The sequence below is a fragment of the Peromyscus leucopus genome, chromosome 5 (genome assembly GCF_004664715.2).
Source record: "Peromyscus leucopus breed LL Stock chromosome 5, UCI_PerLeu_2.1, whole genome shotgun sequence".
NCBI classification, from domain to species: domain Eukaryota; kingdom Metazoa; phylum Chordata; class Mammalia; order Rodentia; family Cricetidae; genus Peromyscus; species Peromyscus leucopus.
The window spans coordinates 9,675,784-9,686,228 of NC_051067.1; the positions used below are offsets into that span (position 1 = coordinate 9,675,784).

General features: G+C 44.7%; 1 non-coding gene across 1 annotated transcript; it reads right to left on the reverse strand.

Annotated features, from left to right (window-relative positions):
• Nucleotides 1-7,737: 7,737 nt before the first annotated feature.
• On the reverse strand, nucleotides 7,738-7,810 carry Trnaa-agc. Its single transcript has one exon. It is a non-coding gene; the product is annotated as a tRNA-Ala (tRNA).
• Nucleotides 7,811-10,445: the final 2,635 nt, after the last annotated feature.

Here is a 10,445-nt window from a genome sequence, read left to right on the forward strand (position 1 = left end):
TGTTTGAGAAGGCCTGGTGGATGTGCTAATTAAGCTTAACTTTCTCCTTTCCCAAATCTTACCTCCAGTTCCAGATCTCCCTTTAACTATCACCAGAGGCATCTAGCTGTACACAGGTTGCCTAGAGACTGAGCACACTTTCCCCCACCCTGCAGAAAAACGGTAGACAGCTTGGACAGATAGGAGCCACAGGAAAAAAGAAGACAGTTTTATTTTCTCCCATTGACCTAGCAACTTATAGATTTTTTAACATCTTTTACCAAACACATTTAAGATTATAGTTGTGCACGTAAGATCCCTCTTCTTAGATATTACCCATATTTAGCCTTTAGTTAATTCATTAGTCACTTCCCCTTTGGGTCACAAATGGTAATTAACAACTAGTGCCCCTCTTTGTAATTCTTATCAACCCTCCATTTGATCCTGATAGCAGACTATCACTGCCTGAGGAAGTTCAGGCTGAGTGTCCTGGGTGGAGGGGAGGATTGTGATTTTGGGGAGATATATAACTGTAAAGTAGAGGACAGAGAGAGGAGAAGAGAATGGAAGAACTAGATGGGTAAGAACTTGAGAGGAACAAACCGAGATGGGGAAGAAGTAGATTGAAGGGCTACAGAAGAGGACTAGAGGAACGAGATGGAAGATGAGGAAGAGCCAGATGAGAGAGAAGGAGAGGAGATGATATGGGAAGGAACAAGATGGATGAGAACCTAGAAGGGGCAGAACTAGATGAAGGAATTAAGATAGAACCTAGAGGGGACAGTAGACAAATATAGAGAAATCACGCAAGGAAGGAGCTAGGCATGAGAACAAAATAGAAGCTGTGTAGAGAGAGAACTATCACAGAATAATAATAAAGTATATGAACTAAGGAGTTTCGTATTCATTTCATTTCATCAAAGATTAATTATCAGCTGGTTGTAGATTCTTCCTGGACCCTGGGAGGGGACTATCGAGGGGTTGGACCCCCATAGTCCCCGATAGGAAAAGGGCTTTTAAGGGTGGGAACAGTTAACATACTTGGATTTAGGTATTTGTGGGAACACTGAGGAGAAAGCTAGGAGGCCATTAGTTATAAGACCTGAAACTTCTGCAAGATGTGTGTGTGTGGGGGGGGCGATGTTCGTGGAGCTGGTGAGGTGGAGTGGCGAGGAGTGGAGAGTACCATTGCATCCAGGATAGCTGGCATGGAGGCTGTGGGATATGGGAGCGGATGAGGTCACTCAGTGCTGTGACAGTACAGAAACAGTAATGTAACTAACTACTCAACCCTCTTCGAGATGAACACCTACATCACCAGAGAAATAGAAAGAAAATCAGTCTTTGATGGGCTGGCTTATAAGAGCCATTGGGGATCCTTGGTTATCACCAGCTGAGGTCCCTGTGAGTGTCACAGGCAGGAAGACATTAGAGGGAGGACAGTTGGCACTGAGAGCCTTGGGCCTGAGGGAGGAAGTGCTTGATGCTCAGTTCACTGGGCCTGGTTTACAGGAGAAGCCGAGTCTAATTCAGCAGGGAGCTCAGGAATGGTTTAGGGCTTTGGTGGCTTTGCTGACCCCGGTGGTACACTATTGTCTTCATGAGCTCGGAGAAACTCTGATAGAGCTGAATGGCTTCGATCTAAACATAAACAGGGCTCATAAAGTGTAAAGACAATCAAGAAGGAACACAAGGGAAACAAAACAGAGAGGTCGGCCTGTCCAAGTGTTCAAAGGCAAATGTGGGAGGTCTGTATGGAGCTGGATTAGCTCAAGGAAAAAATCCAACAGAAAGCCAAGTGCTGTGCTAGTGACTTTGAGAAGACTTTAAACCCTGAGCAACAGTTTATAAGGAAAGATTAAGCCAGTCCTAGGGATAGACAATTATTTCTCTCACAGTATGTGGTGTAAAGAATATGGGGGTAGAGACTGTTCACCCAGCCTGGGGCCCTTTTGGCAGGCAGGTGTGGCTGATGGAAAGGCTGCTGGAACAAAGGGCCAGCTCCAGCAGTAGGCATGGAAGGCCAGAGTGCAGCCCTTGGGCCTGAGCCAGATCAAATAGCACAAGCTGGTCCTGCTGACACCGTTAGAGCAAAGAGGTGCACAGCAACCCTGCTGTGATGGCTTCACCCTGGATGAGCAGGTAACTCAAAGAGAACGTCAGATTATAGATCAGACAGAGTCGAGTGTCGAGTCTCCCACACGCCCCTATACCCAACACTGCTCTTTTGGTGGAAGAATTAATAAAAGTGGTGAGAGTTTTTCATACTGTGTTGGGCTTCTCTAGTGTTTGCTTTTTGGTGTCCCCTTAGGTGAAGACCAACTGGTACTTACTTAGAACGGAAGATCGTAGCCTTCAGAGACTCTGCCCACTCTCTGTAAAAAAAAAAAAAAAAAGGCTTATTATATAACGGTAACCTTTGAGTGTCTTACAGATTTATACAAACATCTTTTAAAAAAAGATAGTTGAAAAACCCAGTACAGTTTTAAAAAAGTTTATCTCACATGTTGGCGGCGAGTGGTGGGGGGACACTCTCAGAAGCCTTAAGTCTGTCAAATAAAAAAATCCCAGTGCCAGAGATGGGCCACCTCCCTATGAGTTGTTGGCTAGGGAGGCCCCAGAACCCCCATAACGATAAGGCCATTGTCAGTGCTATTGGTTACAGGCTAGAACTAGGCAATGAAACCTCATCACTGCAGACACTGTACATACATTGGTTACAAGACAAAGAAATAAGAGTGGGACTGAACTGAGGCTCTCTCCTTGCCGCTGGCTTTCATAATGATGAAGGTACTTCATAGGGTGTTGGTGGAGAATTTCCTGTACTCCTGTTCGGCTTTGGCCTCTGATAGAACACTATCAAAATGCCCAACAAGATGTGATCACATGCACAGCAGTGACCTAGCCAATTCTGGGTTCTGATTGAATTTAAAGTCTGCTCCGTAGACTGTGAACTCATCTCTAGTACTGTGAGTCAGCGGAAAACCTATGTCTGGGGAAGCCATAAGCCCCAGTGGGGAAGCAACTACTATTGTTTTATTAGATGGACATAATGTGCCTATCAAACTGTTTCCTAAGAACTTAGGCCTATGTTCATAGATCACTGTTGTCAGCTGGTCGTGGAAGGGAACTTCCTTTACAAGTGATGGTGTACCCTAGAGATGCACAATTGCTTCAAGACCTTTATATTGAACCCTTTAAAACACTCAAGATATTGAAGAAAACACTAGATGATGGAAAGGCCTCTCATGCTCATAGTTTGGGAGAATTAATGTTGTGAAAATGGCTAACTTACCCAAAGTAATTTACACATCCAGTACAATGGTCATCAAAATTACAATGTCCTTCATTATAGAAATAGAAAAAAAACCCTAAAATTCATATGAAAGCATGAAACATCCCAGGTAGCAAAAGCAATGCTGAGCAAAAAGAATAATACTGGAGGCATCTCCACTCCTGATTTCAAGTTAGACTATACTGTCTTAAGGAATAGATACAAAGCCAGACACATAGACCAATGGATTCGAAGGCCTAGATATAAGCCATGCAGCTATAGCCACCTGAATTTTGACAAAGATTACAACAGAAAAAGCTTCTCCAAAAGGAAGTTATATGGAAACTGAGTATCTACACGTAGAAGAATGCAGCTAAGACCACCATCTGCACAAAAGCCACTCCAAGTAGATTGAAGACCTTAAGGTTAAGACCTCTAATGGTTAGAGGAAAAGATGCGTAAACACCTGATGTATAGACTGCTCAGAAGCTGGTGCCACAGATTCTTCCTTGGCCACTGCTTGCTTTAGAACCACTACACATACTGTTTTTCAGATGGGGCTGCACTGTGTCTGTAACTAGGTCTCACACCCCTCCTCCCTCAGCTTCCCAGGTGTCACGTTACAGATATACATAATGATGCCTGGCACTGTTTCATATAAATATTCTGGTATTTTAAAAAAGAATTTCAAAGGATAAGGAGGAAAACCTTACATATTCCCTGACATCGTTCCATTTTCTGGTGCTTTCTGCTCCTTTGTAGTTCTGGACTTCTATGTAGGTATGATTTTCTCCTACCTGAAGGGCTTCCGTTAACATTCAACAATATTTATTATGTGTACAAAGGGCGTTTGCCTGCATGTTTGTCTGTGCACCACATGAGTGCCCGGTGCCCACAGAGGCCAGAAGAGGGTGCCAGATCTCCTGAGACTGGAGCTATGGACGATTGTAAGCCACCATGTGGGTGCTAGGAACTGAACACAGGGCCTCTACAAGAGCAGCCAGTGCTCTTGACCACTGAGCCATCTTGCCAGCCCTCTGTTCACATTTCCTATGCACCTTGTGGGTTTGACCATCATTACTTTCTTCAGCTCTTGTATGTCTTCACTTCGACTTTAAAAACACCCTCACCGTGTAACATTTGCACACTGGCAGGTGTTTGACCACCATTGTTCTCTCTCTAGCTCGATGTCTCATGTGCCTTTTTCCTCTGGCTGCCTTTAAGACATTTGCTAGTTTTGATAAAATCAATTGTACTGTGTCATTTTCTAGTCTTTAGAAAAATGTTTATTGTTTCTTTGAATATTATCTCTCTTCTCCTCATCACTTTATGACTTCGATTGTGTACATAACAGACTGCCTGGCCCTTGTCTACAAATCAGTGGTGCACGTGGCACCTACTCCTTTTTCTAAAGTCTCTGTGTAGTTTTAGCTTTAGAAGTTCGTTTTGACTGTTTTTCATTTTTAGCACAGATAGCTGCTTAACTTTTTGAATTTATGGATTATAGTTATCTTAACCATTTTAATGTCCTCATTTACTAATTCTGGCATCTGTGTCAGCTCTCAGTTCCAATTCATGGATTATTCTTCTCATCGTGGTTTATTCTTACTCTTTGTATTTCTTCATAGTCTTTGATTGGAAACCAGATGGTAGTGCTGTTGGATATGTCTATGTTCCTGTTAATCCCTGCTCTGGAACGAAGTCAAGTTATTTGAAAACAGTTTGATCTCACTGGGTCCTGCTTCTGTGATTTGTTGGGGACAGTGTTTTGTCTCTGGGGAATGATTCCACATAACTCAAGAAAGACCCTCAGGGTTGATCCATCCGATGCACCATGAAGTTTTGGTGTCTACTGTCTGGCTGGTGGCACCAAGTCCTGTTTCTAGCCCTGTGTGAATGTTAGATGGCAATTCCTTCAGCTCTCTCAGATGAGTTTCTCTGTGTTCTGCCTATCTGCACCAGCTGATCTGGCCTGCTTGCTGTTCTGGGAAGCCTTCTGTTGTCTGTGTTCTAACATGGGAATTCTAGCTGTCTTGCTCCTTGACTTCTGGCGTCTGCTGAGATAAGCTTCAGTCCTCTCTTTCTGGGCTGTGGCCTGGAATCTCTCTCAATATTGTTGGGATAGTCATAAATTTCATCTTGTTTATTTCACATCTCTCAGAGACCACTGCCCTGTGTTGCCTGATGTTCAGCGTCTTAGAAACTATTGTTTCATGCATTTTAGTAGCTTCTTTGGTGTTTTTAATGGGTAAATAAGCAAACAAAAACAAAAATCTGTCAGTTCCTGTTTCTAAGGACTGATGAACCAGCCTGCCTCCATCTCAGGCTGGGAAGCCAGCCATCTTATAGTAAAGACAAATTAGGACCATTCCTGTTTATGATTAAACCTGTTCCTCAAGGACTGGACCATGCTCCACCTGCAACCTTAGCTACAAATGGTCTGTCCTGCCCATTCCAGGACATGGCAGCCATGTCTTTGTTTTAAAAAGTTGTAATGGCCATCTCGAAAGCCTACTTTTGTTTCCAAAGGTTCTTATAGCTACCTTGTTATGTCCACCTTCTTATGTTCTGCTTCTGTAACCCCACCTATTCTGTCCACCAAATCCCCCATTTGGAAAACCTTATCCCTGAGCTATAAAAGCCTTGTCTCCCTCACATCCAATGCTAACCTCTTCAACCCTATGTCAGGGAGAGGCAACCATGTACACAAATAAAAAATCCTTGCTTTAATTAATTTGGCCATGATGATTTGGGCCAGTGTTCTTTCTCCTTGAATCGTTGGCATTAACACTCTGTGGACTGGCCCTCATTCCTGGGTCAGGGTAGCATTTTCCACATAATAATCTAACAAAAGATTATTAAATAATCCAGTGAAGAAAGAACTTCAGGCTTCTTTGTAGAGATGTAGACTCAGATGAGGCAAAGTTTAATTATCAGCACACAGCAGAGCATAGATTCAAAAGCAGACCCATCGGCCCAGTCTTTACATCAGAACTTAGCTATAGCGAATGCCACTTGAATAAGGGGAAACATTTGTTAGACATTGAACCCTATCTCTCATTAACAGGAATTTATGGCTGAGTCTTAGATTTGCCTTTTATTAGCTTTGTAGTCTTGGATGAGGGCCTTCCCCTCCCCCACCCCTAATCCTCCTCTTCACCCTCATTCTCCTGGAGCCTTCCTTGTTCACACCTATAATGTGGGAATGGTAACACCTCAATCACAGAGGTCCCTCATGGGCTGAAGACTATGATGCCTGTGGAAGGGCTCCATGCAGTGTTTGGTGATGTAAACAGGGGTCTCTCTCCCAGGCCTATAGATTCCAGACTAACATGGGCAGAGGAGCAGCAAAAGAATAGGACCTGTGGGGATTGTGAGAGCTGGGGTTGGTGTGGGTGGTCACAGGTAAATTGCCATGGAAAGGAACAGGATTCATTTGTAATTCTGGCTGTTCCAACACATGGGAACTTACTTGAACTTTGGGTATAGATCAATTTTTCTAAGATAGATAAAGCCTCAGTTTGCTTTGTGGATTCTCTCAATTTTTAAAAAAATGTCAGTATATAATTAAAACAGAAACTATGTGGGCCAAACAATGCATCTCTTTACTGCAGGTGAAGGTGTTCCGGGCAACAGAGCTCCCTTGGGGCAAGGTGGCAGGAGACAAAACTGGCCCTCCCTGGGAGCTGCAGTCCAGTGGAAGGAAGAAGAATCCTCACACAGGAGGAGACATTGTAATAGGATTGGGTGTCATGGGGGGTTGAGACTTTGTTATCTTTGACCTCCTTAGGTTTACATCTGCAGAACGGTTCCTTCCTTCCTTCCTTCCTTCCTTCCTTCCTTCCTTCCTTCCTTCCTTCCTTCCTTCCTTTCCTTCCTTCCTTCCTTCCTTCCTTCCTTCCTTCCTTCCTTCCTCCCTCCCTCCCTCCCTCCCTCCCTCCCTCCCTCCCTCCCTCCCTCCCCTCTCTTTCTTTCTCTAGCTGAAATGCTGAAATTGAAGCAGTAAGGCACTTTGTGGCTCATGGAGGGAATGTCTTCTTAGGAGGGAAGGGCTTCCTCTATCATTTGACTCATTCCTCTTTGAGCAGTGATCCCATTTTCCGTGTAGAGCCTTTCAGACTCAGGCAGTAAGAGCTGGAGAGTCCAACAAGCTGGGGTGAGGAAGAGCAAGCCTGAGACCCAGGTCTCCCTCATCTGTTTCCCACTTGGCCACACAGTGCTCCAGTAGGGAAGGGGAAATGGGAATGGAGGATACGGTAATGAAGGGAACGAGAATGGAGGATACTTGACTATCGAAGGCTCATGTTGGTCTTAGAGGAAGGAGCCTGTGGTCAACCCTGGCTTGGACTGATCAGCCCTACTTCAGATCATAGTTGAGGTCCAGAGGGATGAGAAAGAGACTCACTCAGAGGCAGCATCCTGGGAGCCCAGGGAAGACACCAAAGAGCCTGTAGCACTTTATTATTTTATTTATTTATTTATTTTTTGGAGCTGAGGATCGAACCCAGGGCCTTGTGCTTGCTAGGCAAGTGCTCTACCACTGAGCTAAATCCCCAACCCCGTAGCACTTTAAAGCCCTCTGAAGCTGAACACATTAGGCTTGCACTCCACTACATTTCGAAGAGTGACCTGAACTCTCAGCAGATTCTCAACGGTTCAATGATTCCAGCTTGGCAAGACACTACTGATTTAAGCAGAGTCCTTTCTGGTTCTAAAGCCCCTGTCAGTAGGTCCCCTAATGATCCTGGAAGAGAGAAAGCTTCTTGGAGTCATACAAGGTCTCCATAGGGGTCATGGCTCTGGTGCTAGCCTATTTCCTCATCTATAAAGTGGGATTCAATGGCATATGAGTCAGCCAGTGTTCAAGATACTGAAGACACTGCAGTGACTTAAACCACGCCCACGCCATCATTAACTTTTATTTTTGTGAAGGCACAAAGGCAGTTTAACTAGATGATGAAGAGTATGCAAAGGATTGACATGCCATGAAGAAGGATGGAGTAGGGGGACAGTGTGTCCGGGGTGTGACGAGCTATTTTTTGTGTCATGTGGTCAGAGAGGCTTCTCTGACAGTCCTTTAACCATGGACCAGCCCCATGGTATCCAGGAGGAAAGTCCAGCCAATGGGAAAAGTGACATAACAGGTAAGTGAGGATGAAGGCTCTCCGTGGTCCATAAGGAGGAAGTGCGGACACTGGGCTAGGCTCAGCTTTAAGTGATGCCACACTGAACAAAACAGTAGTTTTCCAGGCTGCATACTGCTGTCCTAGGAGGCTCCATTTTACAAGCAGCTTTGACGCCGTCTTTAGGGAGAAGGATGGCTGTAGCCCTGGGTGGACTAGCCCCACGCAGCACAGATGATAAATGGCTTTTTCCTGGGAACAGAAAGGGAGCCACCCTATAAGTCTATTGGGGTAAATTGAAACTGTGAGGGCTCATGATTATATCAGGAAAAGCAGAGCAAGAACTTGTTGGACACACTAGACCAAGGAAAGGTTGCAACCCTGTAAAGTGATGGACACCTAACACTGACTATACGGCCCCATGCCAGCCTATCAACTGATACCTGGCTTTTCTGCAGGCGAAGGTTCCTTTTTCCTCGAGGGAACATCATATCAGTTAGTTCCAGGTTGGACTGGATCAGTGAAGTAAGGATCGAATCAGAGGTTAACTTTGGTGATTGTGGACAAACACTGTAAAAATTTCAGTGGATGGTTTAGGAGTGTCCCCCAAAGGACCTTGTGTTAAACACTATGTCCTCTGGACGGTGCCAGCATTTCCCACTGGTGGGTTCCTTGGTCACTAGGGTCATGCCCTTGAAGAGGATCATAGGATCCCCATCTCTTCCTCTTCTGTTTTGTTTCCTGGATCAGGCTCCATGAGGTACTGCCTCACCACATGTCCCCAGTCCTGGGGTCAATTGATGATGTATCGGAACCCCTATACTCTGAGCCAAATACATATTAGGCTTTTTGTTGCTATGACAGATGCCTGAAATAATTTAAAGGGGAAAGATTTATTCTGACACATGATTTCAGAGTTTTCAGTTCCTTTTGAAGGAGCATGTGATGAAGGATAGTGTTGACCATGAGGCTCTAGGAAGGAGAGAGGGAGGGAGAGAGAGAGTGAGAGTGAGAGAGAGAGAGAGAGAGAGAGAGAGAGAGAGAGAGAGAGAGAGAGAACCCAAAATGTACCTTTCAAACACATACTTCCAGTGACCCACTTCCTCCAGCTAGGCCCAGCCTTACTTTCCATAGTTCTACCACTTCACAATCTCAAATTTATCAATGCAACCAATTGTTGATTATGTATGAGTCATCATTATTTAATTGTCTCTGGAACCCGCCTAATGGACATACCCAGAAGTGGGCGTTATTAATGTCATAGAAGGCTCTCAGTCTAACTAAGTTAATAATCAGGATTAAAAATCACTTAATGGGTGTGAGGGTGCGCTGGTTGTGACATCTTTCACCCCATTGATTGCCAGGGTTGAGTCAGCTGATGTGGCTGGCTAGGTGGGTGTCTCCTGAAGCCCGGTGCTCAAAGAGGAAGACCTTCCCTGAATAGGGGAGGACTGGTTGTCAAGAGTGGCTGTGCTGTCCTGTAGAACCTCCACACACGCTCCTAAGCATCATAGTTAACTATGTCTGATAGTTTGTTACAGCAGTAGTGATAACAGAGAGGATAGCAAGAACCTTTGAACATGTAGTGTACTGATGTTGAACATTTTGGCAACGGCCAACACAGTTTCTTCTCACTAAAGTTTTTCCTGTTATATGTGCATAATTAAAGAGAATCTTGAAATTGCAAGCAAATCTAGCTTTTGAATACTCTTAGTATTCTTTTGTTTTATTGTTTTGAGACAGGGTTTCTCTGCGTAGTCCTGGCTGTCCTGGAACTCTCTCTGTAGACCAGGTTGGCCTCAAACTCAGAGATCACTTGCCTCTGTCTCCCAAGTGCTGGGATTTAAGGTGTGCGCCACCACCACCTGGTGACTCTTAGCATTCTTAACTCCTATTCTTTGTCAAACTGGAAGGTTTTTGTTTTTGTTTTTCTTCAAGACAGGGTTTCTCTGTGTAGCTTTGGAGCCTATCCTGGAACGTGCTCTGTAGACCAGGCTGGCTTCAAATTCACAGAGATCCGCCTGCCTCTGCCTCCCAAGTGCTGGGATTAAAGGTGTGCGCCACCACCG